Below are 21276 nucleotides of genomic sequence, written 5' to 3'. Positions count from 1 at the left end.
GCACTCCCTGTCCATATCAGCCAGTGTCCTGCATTGGCTGTACCCACTGCCAGGCAGGGCTGTGGGGCTGGGGTGTTGGGGTGCAGGTCACGGGCTCCATCTTTTCTCCTCAGTGCGTGCGCATGCGTAGCTGGTTCTGACTATGGGGCACTATCCCCAGGAATCGATTTATTAAAGCTTCTGTTTCTGCTTATATGTCCACTTCCCCTGTGTATTCTGTGATTGCCTCAGGGTTTATGCTCCCTGCTTTCCCCCCATTAATTTATGGGCTTATTGTAAACTCTTCATTCTGTCATTTCCCCACTCCAGGCAGCGTGGGGCAGGCAACAGTCCTGGGCATTTTTTCCTTTCACCCTGCGTGTTGGCTGGTCCATCTCTCAGCCATTTGCAGCAATTTGTGTGGGTAAGGACCATGGCAGTGGCGTGCTTCAGCTGCAGACCATTGCTCATGGTATCAAATACTGATGAAGATGTGTTTTTCCCAGCTAGGGTGCTCTTGAAGGCAGTGACATTTCCCCAGCAGTGCTGGGGGCTGCTGTGTAGGATTAAATGTTTTTCACCTGTTCAGTAGATGGGCAGGGCTCTCAGCTGCACCTCTCAAATACAAGCACAGCACCTCCTTCCTGGATTAGGGATTTGTTTGTAGCCTTTTATCAAAGTCATTTGCAAACCTTTGTACATTTTGTGGTTTTTTTTTTTTTCAACAATCTTTTGAGGCAGGAAGAAGTTATTTATTGCATCTCTCCTTGGCTGTGGGACTTGTAGACCACATAGACATCATGTCTGAGAGAGTAGAGCTGCTTGAAGCATGTCTGTGAGTCCCTGCTGTGGAAGAGGGGTGAGTGTCTGGCTCAGTAGCAACGTAGAAACCCTTTTTTATGGGCTGTTTTTCTCCCCTGGTCTTTTCTATAGCTTTGTGTAATGCTTCCCCTGTCTCCTAGTAGAGATGCCTTTGCACTCTTGTCCCATGGCAGCTGCAGTTCCATCTGGTCCTGAAGCACTGTACTGTACCTAGCACTAAAGGCTACAGCCAGCTATAAAACTCACTCCTGCAGCTGAAAAAGGGAGCTTTGAACACCCAGTGCGCCAGAGATGCATGAGTATCTGCTCTGAGCTGGGGGAGAAGGAAGGAGTGCTGGGATATGCCTTCCCACAACACAAAGGTAAGAAGAGACAAATATCTGGAAACCTCTAGAAAGGGGGCCATAAGCCCATTGTTATCAGTCCAGTACCTAATTGGGAAGGACTTTTTGAGTGTGTGGGGAGGCTAATATTCCCATGTGGCATCCCTGTTGGATGCTGAGACCCTGCTGGGCTGGATGGGCTCATGTACCAGCTCCATGGGTTCTTTGCACTGCCTGGAAAGGGTCTCTTGGCTTGTACAAAATAAGGAGGGGTATCTCTTGCTGAACCAAAGCAACTGTAAGGGCAGGGTAGAACTGGAAGTGTTTGCGGTGGGTGTTTTCCACATCAGGTTTTTTTCCTGTGGAACACATGAATATCAGAGGAATTTTTGTTTATTTGTCTTTCTCCCGGAAGCAGACAGTTCTACTCTTTCCTCTCCAAGCATTGCACTGTATCAGTACTCAGTGTATTTGCCAGGCCAGCCTCAGCAGCCTCTCCAGCAGTAGCATATTTTTGTGCCAGTTGGGGAAATCCTCTGAGAGGGGACTCTCAGTGGTAATGTTGACTTCAGGAGAAGTTCATAGTTTCTGTGGGAGTGAGAGTTTCTGGGCATGAGAAAATAGGGAACAAGTCTGCAGGCTGAGGGCACTGAAAGGACAAAATGGCTTTGTCTCTTATTCTGGTTCCTAAAATGATTTCTAGCCTCCCTGCCTCTCACAAACCTGCCCTGCACATCATTTCGTCCCTGGGCCTGCCCCATACTGATTTCTCCCATGCCTTCGTGTCTGCTGGCATGTGGGGTGCAGACTCAGGGTAAGGGTGGGAGACCAGCTTGCCACCAGGTGCTTTGGGTTTCTTCCACACCCACTCCAGGCTGAGCACCTGCAGTGGCTCACGCTGCCTGGAGGGGTGACTGAGGACCAAAGTGGCAATGACCTGGCTCCCTGGGACATGTGGAAGCAGTGCAAGGTCTAAGGTGGCTGCTAATTCCTGAGTTGTTTGGAAATCCCAGGCCCAGCAAACCTTGAGCCTGTTGCCAAAAACATGGCCTCAGTGGAGGATGCAGAGGAAAAGCATCCTTTCTGCAGCAAGGGGATGGGCTCAGGAAGAGCTTTGTAGACTACCTGCCAGTCTGCCTCCTGACTTACTGCTGGTGAGCAAGAGCCTTTCACTTGTTTCTGGCATGGGCAAGTGCCTGTAGCCTGTAAGAGCCTTAGGTGATCTCAGGTTAAACCCCTCACTTGAATGACAGGAGCTCCAGTTAGTCCTTAGGAAAGGCCAGAAGCTTTTGAAGGAAGAGATTCAGAGAAGCAAGTCTCAGTCTGGGAGTGAGACCAGGAGTCTCCTGGCTGCTTTAGGACCTTTGTCACTGCCTTCATTCCCCTTCCCAATTCATTGAAAAGCCCATGGTGAAGACCTCCCTGAAGAGCAGGATGAGGGATGAGTTATGACCAGATTTGCCCACAAACTATAGATCAGCCAAGGTTTCCACCCTCCCCACAGGACCATAAGCTGTTCAAGTAGCGCTTGTGTTTGAACCAAAGCTGCGGCAGGAGGTGAGGAAGCAGCAGGCAGAGTTTGCTGTAGGCTTGTAACCCTGTTAGCTTTTAACCTAGCCTAAAACCCAAGCATGCATGGAGTAATCAATTGTGCTTGTGCTTCAAGAATATTTAGATATTTTTATTATTCTTTTTATAGTTCTGGCCTCCCCAAACCCTCAGTTCAGTCACTTTTTGGAGGAAATATGGGAGAACTGTGTTTTGCTCTGTTGCTGTGATCTCCCCATGCCCCAGACCCTCACCTGCAGGCTGGGCTGCATCCCTGGCAGATGCAGGGTCTCTGCCTCTCTTGCAAGAAATGGGAGGCCAGAAGAGATTAAATGAAGGTAAGGATCCTCCAGTAAGCCTGTGGCCATGTCCAGGGGCTGCATGGAAATTGCTGCTGGAGCTTCGTTCTCTTTGATATGTTCTTGGATGTCCAGCACACAGATTTTCACCTTCTTGAATTTCGCCTTGAGTCTTGCATTTGTCCAAACAGGAAAACCTGCCCTGAAATCCAGACATGACCACACAAGACAGCCAGCGTTTGTCTTACTCGTGTTACAGGTCTCCTCAGGAAAATGGCCCCACCACCACAGAAAGTACAGGGGACACTGGGGAGACTGAATCCAAAGCCTCTCTTCCAATTCAGTGATTCTGAAAGGCAGCTGCATCTCTGGAGGAGAAGCAGGAACAGCTGGAGCAAAAGAAAGGCCAAATGAGATGATGCCATTAGGATTATTTCATCTCCCTGTTGAACAGGAGCCCAGAGCAATCCCTTTGGTGAAATCCTCCTGTGTGGGGCTGTTACACCATCGCAGGACAGGGGCCATAAACACGTGCAAGTCCTGGAGAGTTTCACACTCTGGGAAGGACAAGATGTCCCAGAAAAATGGCCAGGGGGGATTTTTCAGCTCCTGAAAATGGAAGAAGCAGCGCTGAAAGGGGCAATAAAATCAGGGTGCATTGGACACACAAAAAATTTGGAAAAGGGTAGATTGTACCCCAGGATAGGCTGTTGAGAAGGCTAGCCAAACAGTGTCTTAAGTGAATAACAGCATCTCCCTTCCCAGCAGAAAAAGCTTTCCATGTCCAAACCAAAACATGTGTGTGTTCTGTTTATTTTTTCTGTTTGTTTTGTTTGTTTCAAATGAATGCCATGATGAAGGTCTGCCCCTTCAGGGAGGGGGGTTTGGCACAGATGCGATGGCAGGGTGTCTCTTCCCCTTGCTCCCTCCCTCTGTGTTTTCCAGAGGGCTCATTCTCACTGGATCCTACCTCTAGTGCTCTTTCCATCTTTGTTGGCTCCATCTGCAGCATGCAAGTGTCTGTAAAGGGCTTGTAAGAGGAAAGCATTAGGTAGAGGTAATTATTAATGGTAATAAGAACATCTGCAAGAGGGACCTTACTGGGCTGCATTATAAAGACACTCTGAAACCACCCACCCCTGCAAAGTAACCTTTGCTTGCTCTGCTTTGCCTTTCATCCTCCTGTGCCCCAATTACTTAACTCATCTCACTTCATGTTTTTCTTTCTCCACCCTGGAATTTGGATCAAGTGCCCCTTTCTGTGGTCATATGCTTCCTCTGTATCTTCCTCCTACCTTGTCATGTGTAAAGAAAAAGGTGGTGGGGGAATAAGAATTCTTTTAATCCCTTGTGAGCCCTCCAATGCCACTCACTTTTTCCCCTGATCCAAAAGCCACATAAAGTGGTAGCACAGATGTGTAGCTTGGCTCTGCCTGATGGAAACAGTTGTTAAAGGTGCTCAGTTGGGTGCATGTAGTAAGGAAGACTACCACCTCTCTTCTCTCTTAGGCCCCAGGAAGCTTCCCAGCTTCCCTGACACCAAAGCCTTCCTTTTACAAGGTTTCAGCATCTGGTGCTGTGAACCCGACTGCTCCCAGGTAGATCAGATGGAAGGGTCCTTCTAGGGATGCTTCCCTCCCCTGCCTCCCCCGCCCATGCAGAGGATGGCCTGCAGTGCTTCTCACATCCAGCTAGTGTCCTTGCAGCAGACTCTGGCTCTCAGCCCCTGCACAGCAATCCTGCTCCACTTTTTGGAAGCAGTATGCCCTACCAGGCAGTTATTGGCCTGCAGTGGTGGCCTGCTAGGGGACACTTGTCCTTAGCACCCCCAGCTCAACCCACAGACAGCAGAAAGCCTCTACAAAAGCCAGTAGCTGTGTGAGAATCCCATTTCAGCTTAAGCAGTGGGATGGCCCCCAGCTGGCACAGATGCTGAGTGTGGTTTCTCTGCTGGCTGGTACCAGGCTGCCTTCAGTAATTTCACTTTGACTATCAAAAAGCTGACCCCAAAGGTACACTGTGTTTTTCAGGTGGGCAATCCCTGGTGTATCCCATGTTCAAGAGCCACTTCACAAAACAGTTATTTCTGCTGTCCTTTGAAGCCAGGAATTCTCTGCTGCAACCTTCCCGCATGTGCTCAGGGATGGCTGTTTAAAAGCCTCTCCCATCATCATCGCTACATGCCTTGTCCACGGGGAAGATTAGGAGTGCTCAGCAAACACGCTGCCTGCAGCATGCAGCAAGCTCTGCACCCAGACACTCTGCAGCTGAGAAACCTCATCCTCATCCAGTGTGATTCTAGTCATACACCTAAGTTCTATATTATTCTATTTAGATTCTAGTGTGCAGATCTAAACTAATACACGATCCATTTCATTTCTAACAGCAGTGTGGAAAAAAAGAGCTTCCAAAAATCTATAAATCAGCTGTCTCTCAAATTCTGTGGGATTAAGGGAAAGGTGCAAAATAGAAATAATTTCCATGGGGAAGCCTATAATTTAATTTGCCCAGGAAAATAATGTACTGTCTTCATGTTTGTCTTCCAGAGACTTTAAACAGGATTAAATGAAGGGTCAGAGGATGCAATTATGAGTGTGGTTTCTCTGGGGGCAAAGTGGGTAGAAGAAATTCCCCTCCTTCCCCCATGTCCCAGAGGGTTATTCATGCCCTAACACTGTAGTTTACTGTCTTTGTAGTCATGTTGGTAACTCCTTGTCCCCCCAGCTGTAGCCCTCAAAAATGCATGTACAGAATGAAACACTGGAATAGAACAAATACCAAAATCTGACAAAGAACAGTTTATTATTAACTTTTAAAACCAGGTCCCACCCAATATGGGGTGCTATTGGGTGGGTGGGGGGGAGAATGTCTTAATAAGGCTTTGCTGCCAGAAATTGTTCCCACACTCCAAACTTGCTGTCAGGAGGCAATTGGGAGTGTTTGGCAGTGGGTCTACAATAACAGCCCCAATAAGGGGTAGGAGCTGAACCCAGATGAACCCTGTGCCAAAAGCAAGCTTTTCTGTTAGCCTCCCTTGTGTCCTGGGCACCCTGACACTGGCTGGGAGGTCATGCTGTGCTCCAGCTGGCTGGTGGCATCTCTGTGCAGCACAGTCGCAGGGCATATATACAGCCCAGATCCACCTCCTTTTACTCCCATGCTAGAAAAAGGGAGATGAAGGCAAGACTCCCTAAGAGCCTTTGATGCACTCTCATTAGCTGGTGGGCCCAGGCTGTGCAATATTGCTACAACATCTGATCTCACCCTGCTAATTTAAGACAGAAGCTAGAACTTTTTATCCTCCCCCCCACTGAAATATGAAGTAAAGATCAGCAGTAGGCCTTCTCCTCTCAGCTGTGATCCCATCAGTGTCTGTGGGGAAGGGGGACACCAGTGGGGCTGGGTGGTAGAGGAGATGGATGGGTGCCACTTTATAGCCTGTGTGCATTGAGGCAGCTAATAAAAGCGGCAGGCCTTGGCAGCATTGGCTGTGTTTTAAAGATACCATCTGCTCCCACCAGCCAGCAGACCAGCCACTCAGGCAGAGCGTAGCCAGCCATAAAATGGGAGCTGGCAGAGGCTGCCCCGATGGGACTGCATCCACCGGGCAGACCCCAAAACCACTGTGTGGCAAGGGGGCTGCCACCCGAGGTCCCAGCTCTGCACTGCCCAAAAGGTATCTTTTACTTACCAACCAGAGCCACTTGATGTGAATTTCTCTGGTGCCTTCACTCAGTTGTCCCAGGAAAATCGTGTCTATTAAGCAGCTTTGGGCTGCAGCCAGTACACTATCCATTAGAGCAAACTTCCATCCAATTATTATTATTATACCTCCCACTCCTGCCTTAAATAAGATCGTAGGCTTTTTCTGGGTCCCTTGTTGGAGCACGGTGCATGTGAATTGCTGCCCAGAATTGCACAGGTGAGCCTGGCGCTGCCATGCTCCTCTTCTGCCTGGGATGCCCTCCTGGGACAGCAATAGGTTGGGGTAATGATGGGTGGCTGCAGCTTCCCTACAGGCAGTGGCAGGAGCAGAGACCATGAGTAGCTGAGCAAAGAGAGATGATGCTGCTTGAGCTGGGGCTTTGCAGATTGATGCTGCAAAGCCTTGGCCAGTGGTGTGGCTTAGTGACGGGGGCTGGTTCATCCTGAAGGATGGCTGAGCAGCAAAAACAGTCTGACCCCTTCTCCCCACCAGCCTGCACACACACGTAAAGATTCCTGGCACTCCTCCGAGATGTTTCTCACCTTGTTTTGCATTGAAATAGAGAATGGAATGGTTTGACTTTTTTAACTGAGTTGTCTCAAAACTTGATGGCAAATTTCTGTGAGCTCTGAAATGAGTGGTAGTGAGTGACCTGCCTCTTTGGGGACCTTGTGTCCATGTCGCTTATGGAAGGGCACTCTCCGTGTGTTTGTGCTAGGTCCCAGACACCCCAAATCAAGCCCTGCTGCTTGGGAACCACTGTAGACCGTGCTGGAGGTGCTCTGCCTGTTCTGGGATATCTGCAGTCCGCCATGCCGCTGCTTCTACTTGAGGTTTTCTACCTTCTGTCTCCATTGTCATCCCTTCTTCATGTTTGCTTCCCATTGATGGTACAGAAAACAACACGCCCTTCAAACGGCAGCAGTAATTCACCAGCACCACGTGGCAGGTGTGGTCCCAGCTGCAAGCAGAGGCTGGCCAGCTCCAGTGATCCTGGAGATCTTTGGCCAAATAGCAAGATGCACATCTCCAGCATGGGCCCTGCAGTGCCCTGATGCTTCCCACACCCTGGAAATGACACACCCACACATACTTTTCCTCGCTTGTGTTTTCTTGGCATGCAACCACTCTGTCCCTGGTTGTATACCCAGCCCGGTGCTGCTAGCCCTGATGATTTTTACTGTAAGACACCAAAACTCTGTCATCTCTTTCAACGAGCGGGGCGGGGAATTCCAGTCATCCAGTGGATGCTGCAATGAGATAGTGCTAAACTGAGCACTAATTATTCATTTAAACTAATTAAATTACTAAACCCAAGGAATTTTGAAAGGGTCATTGGGCCTCCTGCCCTCCCTTCTCCCAAACACATGTGTGGGACAGGGGAGGGGACAGACAGGTAGACCCACTACTGTTGGCCCCAGGCTTTTTTGCAGCCTCCTCTGGAGCTTCTGATGGTGTCTCACGTGAGGAGCAGAAGATGCAAGGCCAGTCTAATCTGCTCTGGCAATTCCCTCATTTCTAAGCATCATTTCCACCCTCTTCTAAAAAACAAGCATGTTTAACGTTACACAGTTTTGGCATCTGAGTTGTCTGACGGCTTTAAAAGGGAGTAAACATTCATCCTGCTGACATGGCAATAAAACCGGTGCATCTGGAAGAGAGGAGTCAGCAGCAGATGTGCCCCTGCAAACTGCTCGCTGTGATGAATCCTCTTCCCAGATACTGCTAATCCTTTTTCTCTTGCTCCTAGGCCTCCTTAATTGTGCTCCCTATGATTAAATAACTCTTTGAAGACATCACTGGAAGTTATTTCTTCCATGCGGGAATGTCACTTGCCAGGTTTGTAGCCTTTGGCTCTAGGCTTAGGGAGCTCATTTGGCAAGGGAGGTGGGGAAAGCAGTGTCTGAGGTGCTCTGGTGACCCCAAAATGTGTCCACCAGAAGGTCAGGGCTACCTGGCTGCCCAGGAGGGATGATAGGCTAGGCAGGGATGTGCCTGGATGCTCCACATGAACCTGGGGATGGCAAATTCCCAGGGAGCTGCTGCTTCCTTGGTGGTATTCATCTCCCAGCCACTCTGGAAGAGCAAAGTTCGTGGGTTTGGGGAGGAGAGGGATGCCGTGACTGGGGTGATGCATTAAATCAGGCTATCCTCCCAGGAGCAGAGGGGAGGTGGGCGGTGGTTTCCAGCCTCTGCAGGCTTCCTTGCGAGCATGATACCCAAAGCCTTTTTTCTTTTTTTTTTTGAAGGATGCTGAAGCCTTGATCTGCAGGAGGGACACAAAAGTCCAACAGGGCTGCAAGAGTTTCTGAGAGGCTTTGCCAAAATGCAGATCAGGAGGGAACTTATTTTATGGGTGCCTACACCCTGGAAAAATACTAGACACAGCTGTTTTCTGGAGGACAGGCCCTCACATGGCAGGGAGCCAGCAGCAGCAGTACTCCATCTTCCACATGCTATGCTGCTGCCATGATCCTGAATGTGCCGAGGGCAGGACCCTGTCCCTGTGCCAGCCCAGGCTAAGCTCCCCTAGGTTGCCCACCCTGAAGCTTGCACCCTGAATCCCTGAGGCAGAGGAGGCAGGTCTCCATAGACAGAGGCAAGCGATTGCCTGAATATTCATGTATCGGCAGGCAAGCTACAGCAGGCCCTTGTTACAAACTGCTACCCAAACTGCTTACATCCATAAATGAGGGAAATAAATAAACAGATGCTTGTTAATTGACTTAATTACCCACCAGCAAATAGGAGACCGGGAGCACATCAATAAAAAATGTTTTAAAAAGCAACTCATAGTAAGTCTTTTCCATATGCAAACTACGCTGGTCTCTTCTGTCTACAATAGTCCCCAAAGACAAGAAATAGATTTTCATTACAAGGGAAAGAGAGATCAAACTCTGAAAATAAGGCTTGTGTCCCAAAATGAGGCTCAAATTTATGCCCTCTTCCCAAAACCCTGGCTTTTTGAAACCCAGGCTGGGTCAGTATTTAACATATAGCCATGACAGGAGTTATTGCAAACAACCCTCTTTGAGCAAGAGAAACCCAGCAGCTGCGGTAATCCTTCTTGTTTTCCAGTGAGGAGCAGGCATGAAGGAGAAGGAGGCAGAGCTGGTGATCTCTTAAAGATATTTTATTGATTCTTTTTTTTCAGAATATGCTCAAGCAAAAGGGAAATGGAAAAATTGAAGACCCGTCCCTCTCACTGCTCCACGGCTGTGTGCAACCTGAGAGCATGGGAGAACTCTGATGTGTTCCTGACAGGGCTGATGCTCAGAGCAAATACCCACAGCTGAGTGCTGGGCTGGCAGACCAGGATGGATAAATAAGAAGTACTGCCCAAGCCAGAGGCTTGTGGCCAGACCCCAAACCATTTGTCCCAGGGTGGATGCAGAAGGTCCTGTGCAGACCCTGGAGCAACCCTGCTGAGCCTGAGAGCAGGAATCTGCCCCACCGCTCTGAAGGGACAGCCCTGTCCCTATCCTCTGGCTTTTAGCATACCCTTTCCTGGCAGCCTGTAACCTCTCATGGGGAGTTTCTGTTGGAGTCCATCCGAATGAAACCCAGACCACAGCATGGTCTGTTGACCAGAGCTGCAGAAGCTGTTGTCTCCCACGTCACGGCAACACCAAAAAACCCAGCCCTGCAAAAATGGCATGCCAGGCTCCAAAGTCTGCAACAACTTGAGTGCTAAACTAATTTTTTCACTTTCTAGAAGTGATTCCCCCTGTATGGGTACTGCCAGCTCAGCAATGCATGAAGAAATCACTGCTGCAAACTGCCTTGTGCACACACCCCGAGCCCCACCAGCCAAGACAGGTACCTGCCCTTTTCCAGCCTCCATTCTCAGCATGTTTGCTCTGTTCCTGGTCTGGCAGGAAGGTTGTGTGGAAAAACCAGTGTGGGTTCCCTCGGGACTGCTTGCAGTCAGCCTCCAGTGCCGTTACCTGTGTATTGCACAGCATTTAACGAGTGCCCCCAGGGCAGGTAGGTTATGAAAGAAGCCTCATTAGCCTACCCCTCACTGCCTCCCTGACGTCAATGTGACACAGTGTAATCAGGGGAAAACTCAGAGCAGGGTATGAAACGCTGGGGAGCACAGGCTTTTGGGTGCACCAGGAAAAAAAAAAAAGAATGCAGGGGTGGAGCAAGTGGCAAGAAGAGATGAAGGGAGATTGTCTTATCACCCAGAGCTGGCAGCTGGAGTGAATTTCCTCTCCTGACTGCAGACTCTGCAGGCATGGGTGATGTTATCCCATCGCCTGGCTCCTGCAGATCCAGCCCTCTCCATGGGCACCAGGGTGGCTGCAGCAGAGAGGGGGCCAGGCAGGGGACATTGGGCAGGTGCTGCACCAGATCTTGGGCTTGCCTTGCTCAGACCTGATAGCATGTGGATTTTAAATCATGCAGGGATGCTGTTATGCCACAAAGCCCAGGCACTTTAATTCTGAACCTAGATTTTGAACAGGCTTTAACAATATTTGTTGGAGAATAACTTCAGTAAAGAGCCAGAGCATCTGCATCAACCGGAAGCTGCTCATATGGCTACATCTGTCCTGTGAACTCAGGGAAAGGAACTAGATCTGCACAATCTAGTGCAGACCCGACAGCACTCTCTGAGAGTAGCCCAGCAGCATGTACACTACAGATTGCCCCACTTGAACTGTAGGGTGGCAGGCTGCGTTGTGCATGTCATGCTGCAGAAGATTGCATGTTTACCCCAAACTCTACAATATTTGCTGAACCACCTCCATCAGTATTTCTGGTTATGTGTGAAAGAAAGGAGCAAGCAAGATCATTTCTGTTCCTCCGCTTGCAGGGCAGACCCTGCAGCTGGGACCCACACAGGCTGAAACAGCATAAAGCTTTTTCAAAATGCACGAAAACCTAAGTCTTACTTCTGAATCTTTTAAGTCTTACTTCTGTACTTTTTAACACAGCCTTCTCACATTTTTTTTTTTCCTTGGAGCTCACAGCAGTTACTGAACACAGGTGACACTGGGGACATGGGCTAGAAGCACTCAGCAGCATGACTGTTGGGAAGTCCTCAGGGTCAAAGGTATGAGCTGGAGATTGTGGCCAAACACCCAGTGAGATGGAGAGAATGGGAGCCAGTATGGGGATCGGGAGAGGCAGCCTCTGAAAGCACAGTGATAGCATAAGGCAGCTGGGATGCTCTTGTTGCTCCTGTTTGGGAGTATCAGTCCCATGTGCCTGGAGAGAATCAGACACAGTGATGGCTGCTGGCGCTTTTGCTCCATCTATCCCTCAGTCTCCCACTGAGCCCGGTGTCATGGGACGCAAGCACTGAGGGCATGGTGCAGCCCCAGTCCAGGTGCTTCCCTGCAGCATCAAGAGAAGGATGCAGTTTCAAACACAGGAGCTGTGCATTTTGGAGCCTTCAGACCATGGAAGATAAGCAGCAGCTCCATAAGCTCTCCACGCCCTGCCAGGTACAAGGCCATGCTGCCACCTGGCACTGCTTCTTGTTCAATGCCTGGGAAATGGATAAGAGGCTCAGCTCAGAAGGAGCGGGACCATTGCACATCTTTCCCTTTTGGAAGCACTGCAGGAATCTATCAAAGGATGGTGGGGAGAGGAGTGGAGCACACCAAGGTGGTTGTGGTGGGACCAGGCTTGCAGTTCTTGGCTAGTCTGTCCTGCCCTGGGGCAAGGGAGCATGTTTGAGCGCTCTGAAGGAGCAGGGTGCCAGGCAGACTCCCTGCCAGCCTGCAGGCTGCCCTGCCAGCCTTGCACGACCAGTTTCCAAGCCCAGTATGTCTTTCAGCAAGACATGCAGTTTCACCACCTGCTCATTCAGGCCTCTGGCTGCCACGTTACCTATTTGTCGGCATGCTTGTTTGGCTTTCTGAAATGTGCCTGTCCAGCTCCTCTGGCATCCAACATGCTGCTGCCTGCCTTGTGCACTCTCCAGATCTGGGTTCCTCCTCGGAAAGCATCCACATCACCAACTATTTTTGGAACAGAGGCATCTATTGTCTCATGCTGTTCCCTGCTGGGTTCAGCTCACAGCTCCCCAGTGCCCCCTTCCCCCAGTACACTCTCCTTTCCTGTGGCATGACTTCTGTGTACCCCACAGTGTCTCCAGAACATAGCGCTGCTGGAGTCCCATGAAGCAGGGCAGAGCCCTTGCCACCACTTTGTGGGTGCCCCATGAGCTGTCAAGGGGGTCCAGGAGCGGGGTCGAGTAGGGTGCGTGCGATGTCTACCTCCAGTGGTGGGTTCCCGCAGTCTGGTGTGATCCTGCCATGAGGTCCTGCCAAGAAGACAGCAAGCCAGCCTGCAGCATGGGATGTATAGTGGACGGACCAGGTTCCCCCGCCTCTCCAGGCTGAAACCAGGTGTGGATGTGAGTGGCGAGGTCTCTAAACAGTATGGGTGGGAGCTGTATTTCCGGGTAAGCCCCCACATTAGGCAACAGAGAGAGACTGACAGAAAGGCTAGATGCTCTTGGCAGGTTGTGAGTTGGAGGCTACACTGCAGTCTTTGGGGCTGTCCTCCCTTGCCACAGCCTTCAGAGTTGGGCTGAGTTTTACAGCCATGGTGCCCATAGCAAGAAGGTTGGGCTGCTGCTCCCCCAGCTCAGGACCTCTGAGACACCTTTAACCAAAAGTTACACCTCTTCGTCTTCCTTGGTGATGTTGGGTTCCCTTTGCTACCAATTTATTTGTGCCTTTTCCAGAAAGTTAGTCAACAGTTTTCAACTGTGTCAGTTTGAGAAGCTAGAAGGGGTGGAATGGGGGAAGGGGAGATGGGACAGAGCTATTTTAGTCTAAGTCCATCCGCATTGATAATTATCCATCCAGCCCTGATCATTACTGGAGCAGGATTTGCCAGGTGGCCTGGCCGAACAAACACCTTGCATGGTTTACAAGCACTTCAGTCTCCGCATGCCCATGCACCTCTTCTTGCAGCATGGTGGGTCAGCACGTACTTCAGCAGAGCCACCAGTGGAGCTGCAAATGCGGACACTGCTTCACAGCAATGGCAACAAACAGCGCCAGCAGCTCCTTCCCACCACACGTTCCTCTCCCTGCAGTCAGAGCCACATCTCAGGAACAGCGATTTCAGCACTGATGGCCCCTCAGCATGTTAGAAAAGTTTCATGCAATCTGTTTACTTTTGGACATATGCTGTGTTCATGCTGCCTGGAGTCTTGCTGCCTCTAATAACTTTGGGTGTAATTTTCTTCAGTTTGGTGCCTGGGGCACTGATTGACACCTGTGGAAATTGGCCTCCAAGGGGGGTGCAAAATGCCTTTCTTCCTCCGGTGTAACTCCTTTACTGCTGCTATAAAAAAATGGCACATGTTGCCCCTGAGGCACGGATCCTCCCTGGGAAATCAGAGGAGGGAGATGGGAGGAGGTGGAAGCATGCTGCCTTTACCACCTTAGGAAGCCTGAGATACCTGTGTCGGTATGCATCTGCATGCATGTGTATATAGATCTATACCAATAGATATATATATCTCACAGAGACTGAACAGTACTGCCAAGGATGAAATCTCTAACCTCAGTCTTGGGATGCCAAGGTCATGGCAACAGCAGCTTTGCTGCACCTGGAAGTCGTCTGGGTAGATGGGAGGTGTGCATATAGTGCACAGCATCTCTTCTTACAGAAAAAGAATACAGCATCCTGGTTTGATTTTCCAATTTTCCTCATTTTTTGAGTGCTGTTCCAGAATAATGCCCTGAGGGGAGCACTCGAGCCCCCAGCTCTGTGCCACGGTGTCCTGCTGTATTGCACCCAGCTCACCAGCTCTGCTGCAACAGGAACAATTAAAGAAATAATAATTAAAAAAGAGCACTGTCTGGGGGCTAGGACAATCAGTTTTTTTCAGCATGATGAAGCCAATGGGACAGTGCTCTTCCAGCATTGTTTTTGATGTCAGGTGGCAGTTTGGGCTGTGATGTACCCTGTGAGCCAGGTAAAGCTGCCTCCCACAGAACTGGCTTTTCAATGTACATATTAGAGTATATTTGCAATGTAAATTAATAAGTGCCATCTGCTTACCTCTGATGTTATGAGAATGTTGTCTTGTGACTGGCTACAAACAAGACAACATTGAAGAGGTAACACCTGCTGGTACATATTACTGCAATTTATTTTCAAACATTAAAAGATTATTTTGGATGGGAGAAATAGGTATAATCTCCTCTTGCTATGTATTAAGTGCTAATGAGAGGCACGTGTGTGGGTTGCCAGACAACATCTTCAAGGAATAGGCAGTAATGATGGAGTAAAGTGCGTGCAAGGGTGGAGGGACCTCGAGAAGGAGGCCGTACCTCTGCAGCTTATCCATGGGGGGACAAGGGGATGTTTAGCTGGTGAAAAGTTGCTCTTGTCAAATGTAAAGCTTGCAGCAGGAATATATTGATTTCAGGCAAAAGAGCCCTAGAGGTAAAAAAAAGAAAGGACTGTCAAAGCATCCCACTTTAGCCCTTGGGGATGGGACGGTCTGAATTTTCATTTCAAAATCACAGCCTACTTTTGAAATGGAAATTATTCTAATGCTGCGACAGAGATGAAATCTTTCTGTTTTAGCAAAATAAAATGTTTCGTTTGACCCCAGATACACTTTTTCCTAGTTTTCCCAGAATAGGTATAAAATCTAAAGAAACAGATAGTAGATAAAAAACTGGGAACCTTGCAGACTACCAGCTCTCATTTCTGCTCAGATGTTCCCAAGCTGACATCCAGCCTGCCATCATACCTTCATTTTTTTCATCATTTTTCTGCAGATTGGCAGCACCACAGGGCAAGGACTCACAGGCCTGGGTTTTAATACCTGACAGCACACAGGTTATGAATTCCAGTGTGGTTGTATAGATATTTATATAGATAATTGTTATGTTAGTGACTAGCTTTTATTTTATGCTGCCTGAAGCATCTTGAGGTGAACGGGCGGGAGCATGGTGCCAGTATGTCCACTCAGCAAAAGCTCCCTTGTGAAAGGTATGGCAGCTGAACCGCTCTTACCAGGGAGTAGGCAATGCCGATTTTCCTGATTTTCTGCAGCCTGCATAGAGCTGCGTGTGCAAGACAAGGGTTTTCCCCAGATGCAGAGCGAGGATGCTGGGGAGGGGGATAGACCTCTTGCCCAAACCTGCAGAGATGGAGGAGGTCCTGATGAGTTTGAGCAGGGGAGAGGAGAAGCCAGGTGGGATTTTACAGAGGAGAGGGCTTTTCTAACAAAGGGGCAAGGTGAAGAAAGGAGAAACTGGCTCCAGGAAGGCAGACGACTCACTGCTGGGCAGGTCTTGGGCTGCCAGAGCAAACTGGGGATGGGAAACCTTGGAAACATTCATTATGCTAGCCAAAGAAAGGAATGAGTTTGGGGATACTCCGCAGAGCTGGGATGCACATCGGCTTCTGCATACAGGTCAAGGAAGGGATAAGCGTCTTGTTCTCAAGAGTAAAAGCTTTTGATATGACCCTGAAGAGAGGGATTTGGAGCCTGGAGCAGTCTCCAGGTGCATCCTTGGAGAGGATGGGGAAGCCTGAGCAATCAAGCCACGAGCAACCTCAAAAACGTTTCTCCTGGGACATGTGTTCAGTGAAATTTCTAGCAACAGTTATTTTTGAGAGGCTTGTTATCAACGTTACTAAGAAAACCTGGCAGTTCCCTTTCCTCTGCCCATAGACATGAAGGGAGCAGTTTTAACATGGTGCACCCAGGGATGTGATGCATGGCAAGGCTTCTCTTACCCTGGGTGCAGGGTGGACCACAGCCATCCTTGTCTCAGTAGCAGGACAAAACCAGCAGGTCTGAGGTATCAGCAGTGCAGATAAGTTGTGTAGAAGCATTTTCCTGCATTGCATGTAACTGAACTGCTAGACTCCCAGCTGTGTGGTGGTGGCACCTCAAAAGCAAAAACTGGAGACCTCTCATGGAAGACAAGTGCACAAGTCGTTTAAGTTGGAGGAGGCAGAAATGACACAAAGCACAGGCAAATCTACATGGGAAAGTATCACTGTGTATTCACCTGGTCCTCATGGTCTTTCCCTAAACATATACCTCTGTTAGACCATAACTGGCAGAGATGCTGCTAGAGCCATTGCTGTTAGACAGCACCCTGGCCTAAGCAGATCTGCATGAAGAATTGCTTTCTGTCACTGGTGGGAAAGACTTTATGCTTATTCTTAATCTTAAAAAGGATTTTTACAGTTAAAAGGCACCAATGGAAATTTTTGCCCCATCTGACTGACTTCTGTGTCATTTTAAGCACATGGGTAATGGTGGGCTGGCATGGAGATACCCTTCAGTGTGGGTGTCTACTGTTGCTTTCACCAAGTTTTTTGGGGCAAAGCAGAGAAGGCCAGGGTCTAGAGCACCACCAGGGTGTTCACACTTGCAGTCTCAGCTGTGTTTGAAGCACCACTATCTCCTGGACATCCCTCCCTGCTGCCCTGTCTCACTCACGGCCCTTGCTGGAGGGGACAGGGGGCTGTCATGGCCATATTTGTTAGAAAAAGCCTTTCCTGCATGATGCACCTCCACTGTGCTTCCTCCTCAGCTTAAAACTCCCCATCCTTTAAATTATCCTGGTGATGTTCAGCTGCTTCTCTGCCCCTCGGCTGCTTTCCATCCCTCCCGCTTCCCTCCCCAAAACCTAGGGTGACACAGTGAAGCCTTAATGAAACATTACCGGTGACTCAGGCCTGTTGGCTGTTATGAGTGGCACATGGCCCAGTGCAGAAATGCCGTTGTGAGTGTTTGCACTGGAAATCACAGACCGGGGAGGGAGAGGGGTGCTGGTGGCAGCCGCAGGGCACTGCTGCCTCGCCACTGGCACAGCCTGGAGCCATAGGACATTCTGCAACCACTGCTGATGTGGGGGATGCGGGGTGGGCAGGGACGATGCTGAGGGGTACCCAGTATGGAGGCGGACACGGTGTGTGGTGGTGGTGGCGGAGCAGCATGTTATTGGTGCTCCTCACCCCCAGGGCTGGGCAGCTGCCAGAAGAGGGCTGACCACAGCTGGATTGCCTGGTAGAAATAACTCCATGGCATAAACTTTCACAGGAGAAAAGGGAGAGAGCAGCCGGGCTCTAACTCTCTCCCCTCTGCCGCAGCAGCAAACATGTGCCTGGGCCAGCATGAATCAGCAAAGGCTGGGGGCAAGCAGGGGAGAATGTCTTAGATTGACACTGTTAAAACCCAGGGGAAGTTTTTGGGGTTAAAAGGAAAATAAATACTGGGTTAAACTGATTCACAGAGGACGTCTGGTCCCCTTGCTCACGGATCATTTGCGTAAGAGCAGCAACAATGGTGGAAGGGGAAAGAAACAGAGGAGGCGAGGAGCATGCCTTTCCTGAGAGGAGTGGGTGCAGATGGCTTTGCCCTGGGCAGTGATGCTGTTTGACTTTGTGGTATTTCTTTTTTTTTCCCTACATGTCCCAGCCACCCAGCAGGATGGGGCCTTGCTGCCCATGTGATGTTGGCATGAGCCTGTTTGGTTTTCCAGGGCATGGTGAGAGCTGCTTCCACACACCAGCCACCAGGCTAGTGGCTGCTTCACCTCTTCCTGACAGGGGCTGGCTGCTGCAGCAGCTCCCATATGCACAAGAGTGACTGCAAGCCATGGGGTGGGAAAGGAGGGCCTGCACATCCGCAGTTGCCTTTTCCACCTTCCGACCAAGACTTTCCGCTGGACGGTGCTGGCCGTGCTTCTCCTCCCTCTGATCTGCCATTGGTTGCAGTCACCAGCTGGAGGGTGCAGGCGGCGGGCTGCAGGGGGTGCTCTTGGTGACTATAGGGTGAGGTTGCAACGATGCAGCCACCTTGCCAAGCAGGGAGACACCCGCTTGGGTAGAGATTGCACACCCTGCCGAGAAGAGGGCACTATGAGCACACTGCACTCACCAGCTCCTTCTCTACAGGACACAGTGGCAATGTTGTCTCCGTTCAGTGTTACCTGGGTCATGCCAGCGATTGATTCCTTCACCCTGCCAAAGCTTGCTTGTGCTGTTGTGCTGGGAGGAGAAGCCAGTAGTTTTCCACTATCCCCGGCACGGGGAGGCACAGAGCAAGCACTGAAAACCTGGCAAGGCTCCACAGCGGGTTCACACCTATTGCTTTCGCAAGACATGCGATGATAAAAACCCTGAAAGGCAAAGAAAGGCCATTGCTCTGATTCACTTAGCACGCTGCAAGCTGTCTTGTTTTGTTCCCTCTCTTTTTTTATTTTCTTCTCCCCTTTTGGGAGAGGAAAGGGGGGCATTTCATGTTCCCAGGCTATTTCAGGCAATTGCAGCATTAGTGTCTCAGGTAGTTTGACCCTGCCGCCCAGCTTCTGTCCTAGCACTCGCAGTGAGCCCAGGATCAGCATATTGGCTGTGACACTTCCTAATTGCTCAAGATGGATCACTTAAGAAAAAGCCTTCCATATGGTCCACAGGATTTAATTTTTTTATATATTTTTTTCTTCCCTTGCTTCTACAACTGTTACAGGAAAAGATATTTTTCCCCCTGTTTGACATATATGTAATCTTCTTCTGATACACAAATGCCAGATGGCACTACAAAAAGATAATAAATGTGTCTGCAGCCTTCGACAGTTAAGTCTGGGAACCTTGAAAATGGCTACAGAGGAGCTGGGAGTGGCTGGCTCGGGATTTTTTTAGGGGGTTTGTTGAAGATGGAGCAAGTCATCAAAGGTGATTGGGGGAACCTGGAAATGATTCACATCTGCCCCGTGCCCAAGCCCTGCCAGGTATCCCAGTCTGGGATTTGCTCCGTGCTGCTCTCAGTGGTGAGCAAACCTGAGGAAACTTGAACAGCTGAGGGATGCTGTTCTTAAAACTACCTCTGAGAAGAGGCCCTGGGATGCAATGAGGAACAGGAAAAGCAAACTCCACAAACCTGACAATGGAAAGCTTGTTGCAGTCAATGAGCATCTTATGGCTGAATTTGGACTGACTTTGGACTGGGTATTTAAAACCCCTGGGAACAGTGCTGTGAGCAGAGTCCTGCCTGCTGCAAGGCGATGAGCAAGGGTGAGAGAGACAGCCTTTAATTTGGTTAGGAGCACCATCCTGTAACCATATTACCATATGTAAATGCTGCTTAACATTAATCTCCTAACACACTTTCTCTATAGGGACGAAAAATTACTGCTGTGGTCTGGGATAACCTTGGAAACATGGTCTGCCACCACAGCAAGGAATTGCCTCCTGAAACCTTTGTTTAATAAACAGGTGTGAGCAATCAGGTTGCAAAGCACTTCCCTGGAAAAGGGCAGGTTAATTTTTTTCTCTGCTGAAGCTGCAGGGGGAAGGGAGGCCGTCTGTCTTCACGTGTTAAACTCCTTTTCACGCTTGGCGTGATTCACTCCTGACGCCGAGTAGTGGATGTGCTTTCCTGCCAAGGTGGCTCATCCTTGCCGGGGCCAACCTCACTGCTGGCTTCCTGCAGAGCCACAGCAATGTCTTCACCTTGCTGCAGAGCCACAGCAATGCTTTCACTAGCAGACTCCTCCGACTGCTTGGATTTTGCTGTACTGGGCTTCACCTCTTCCCTACCATCCATGGGGGGACACAGGCAGAGATCAGGTGGGACCGCCCTATGTGTCCTCCATTACTCATCCCCCTGCTGAAGCATCCCACCATTTCCTTCTTTTATCTCTATCAGGCAACTTCTAGAGCCGCCTGCCCCCACCAGCCCTGATAGCCTCCACAAACCCATTTTTTAGGAGAAAAATGGTTTCCAGCATCATCTCAGGACCAGCAGCACACATCGCCTCTTGCATGATGCTCACTTTGGGCAAAACACACCTGTGATGAGCTGGGCTCAGCATTGCACTGTCTGCTTTGAGCAAAGGTCAGACTAGGGACTTCTGGAGGTCCTTCCTGGAGAAGAGGTCCTTAGCCTGGAGAAGAGAAGACTGAGGGGGGATTTCATAAATACCTACAAATATCTAAAGGGTGGGTGTCAGGATGATGGGACCAGGCTCTTTTCAATAGTGCCCAATGCCAGGACAAGGGGCAGTGGGCACAAGTTGGAACACAGAAAGTTCCACCCCAATATGAGAAAAAACTTCTTTCCTGTGAGGGTGCCAGAGCAGTGGCACAGGCTGCCCAGGGAGGCTGTGGAGTCTCCTTCCCTGGAGACATTCAAAACCCACCTGGATGCGTTTCTGTGCCCCCTGCTCTAGGTGTGCCTGCTCAAGCAGAGGGGTTGGACAAGATGATCTTCAGAGGTCCCTTCCAACCCCTGCCATTCTGTGATTCTGTGATTCTTGGCCAAAATATCACTGCTGGTGACCACAAACCCATTGTGGAGGGTGCTCGGGACATCAGCAGTGGGAAAGGCTGCCCGACACTGGCCAGACGCCTTTGCTCCACAGCCCTATCAAGGAATTTTCCACAGCCTTTGTCCAGATAATTGGTCACACCATCCCCAAGCAAGCTGATGGCCTGTGCATAAGATTATGCAACTGTTTTTAAAAGGCTTTACCATAAAATGCAAGCTGTATGGGAGGCAGAAGGGCAGGTAAGCCTGCTTGTGCCTGGGGAAATTTAACTGGCATTTCTTTTATTATGCCTAGTCCACGATAACTGCACACGTGGGCATGCT

The 21276-nt window shown here is 49.8% G+C and overlaps 1 long non-coding RNA gene across 1 annotated transcript; it reads left to right on the top strand.

The window, feature by feature from the left end:
- Positions 1-944: 944 nt before the first annotated feature.
- Positions 945-9457, top strand: LOC142057116 (uncharacterized). The gene is made up of 3 exons (XR_012660548.1): positions 945-1163; positions 8428-8516; positions 8927-9457. It is a non-coding gene; the product is annotated as an uncharacterized LOC142057116 (long non-coding RNA).
- The last annotated feature ends 11819 nt before the right edge of the window (positions 9458-21276 follow it).

The sequence above is a fragment of the Phalacrocorax aristotelis genome, chromosome 5 (genome assembly GCF_949628215.1).
Source record: "Phalacrocorax aristotelis chromosome 5, bGulAri2.1, whole genome shotgun sequence".
Lineage (NCBI taxonomy): Eukaryota > Metazoa > Chordata > Aves > Suliformes > Phalacrocoracidae > Phalacrocorax > Phalacrocorax aristotelis.
The sequence above is the reverse complement of the archived record's forward strand: the minus strand, read 5'-3'. Positions and strand labels throughout refer to the sequence as shown.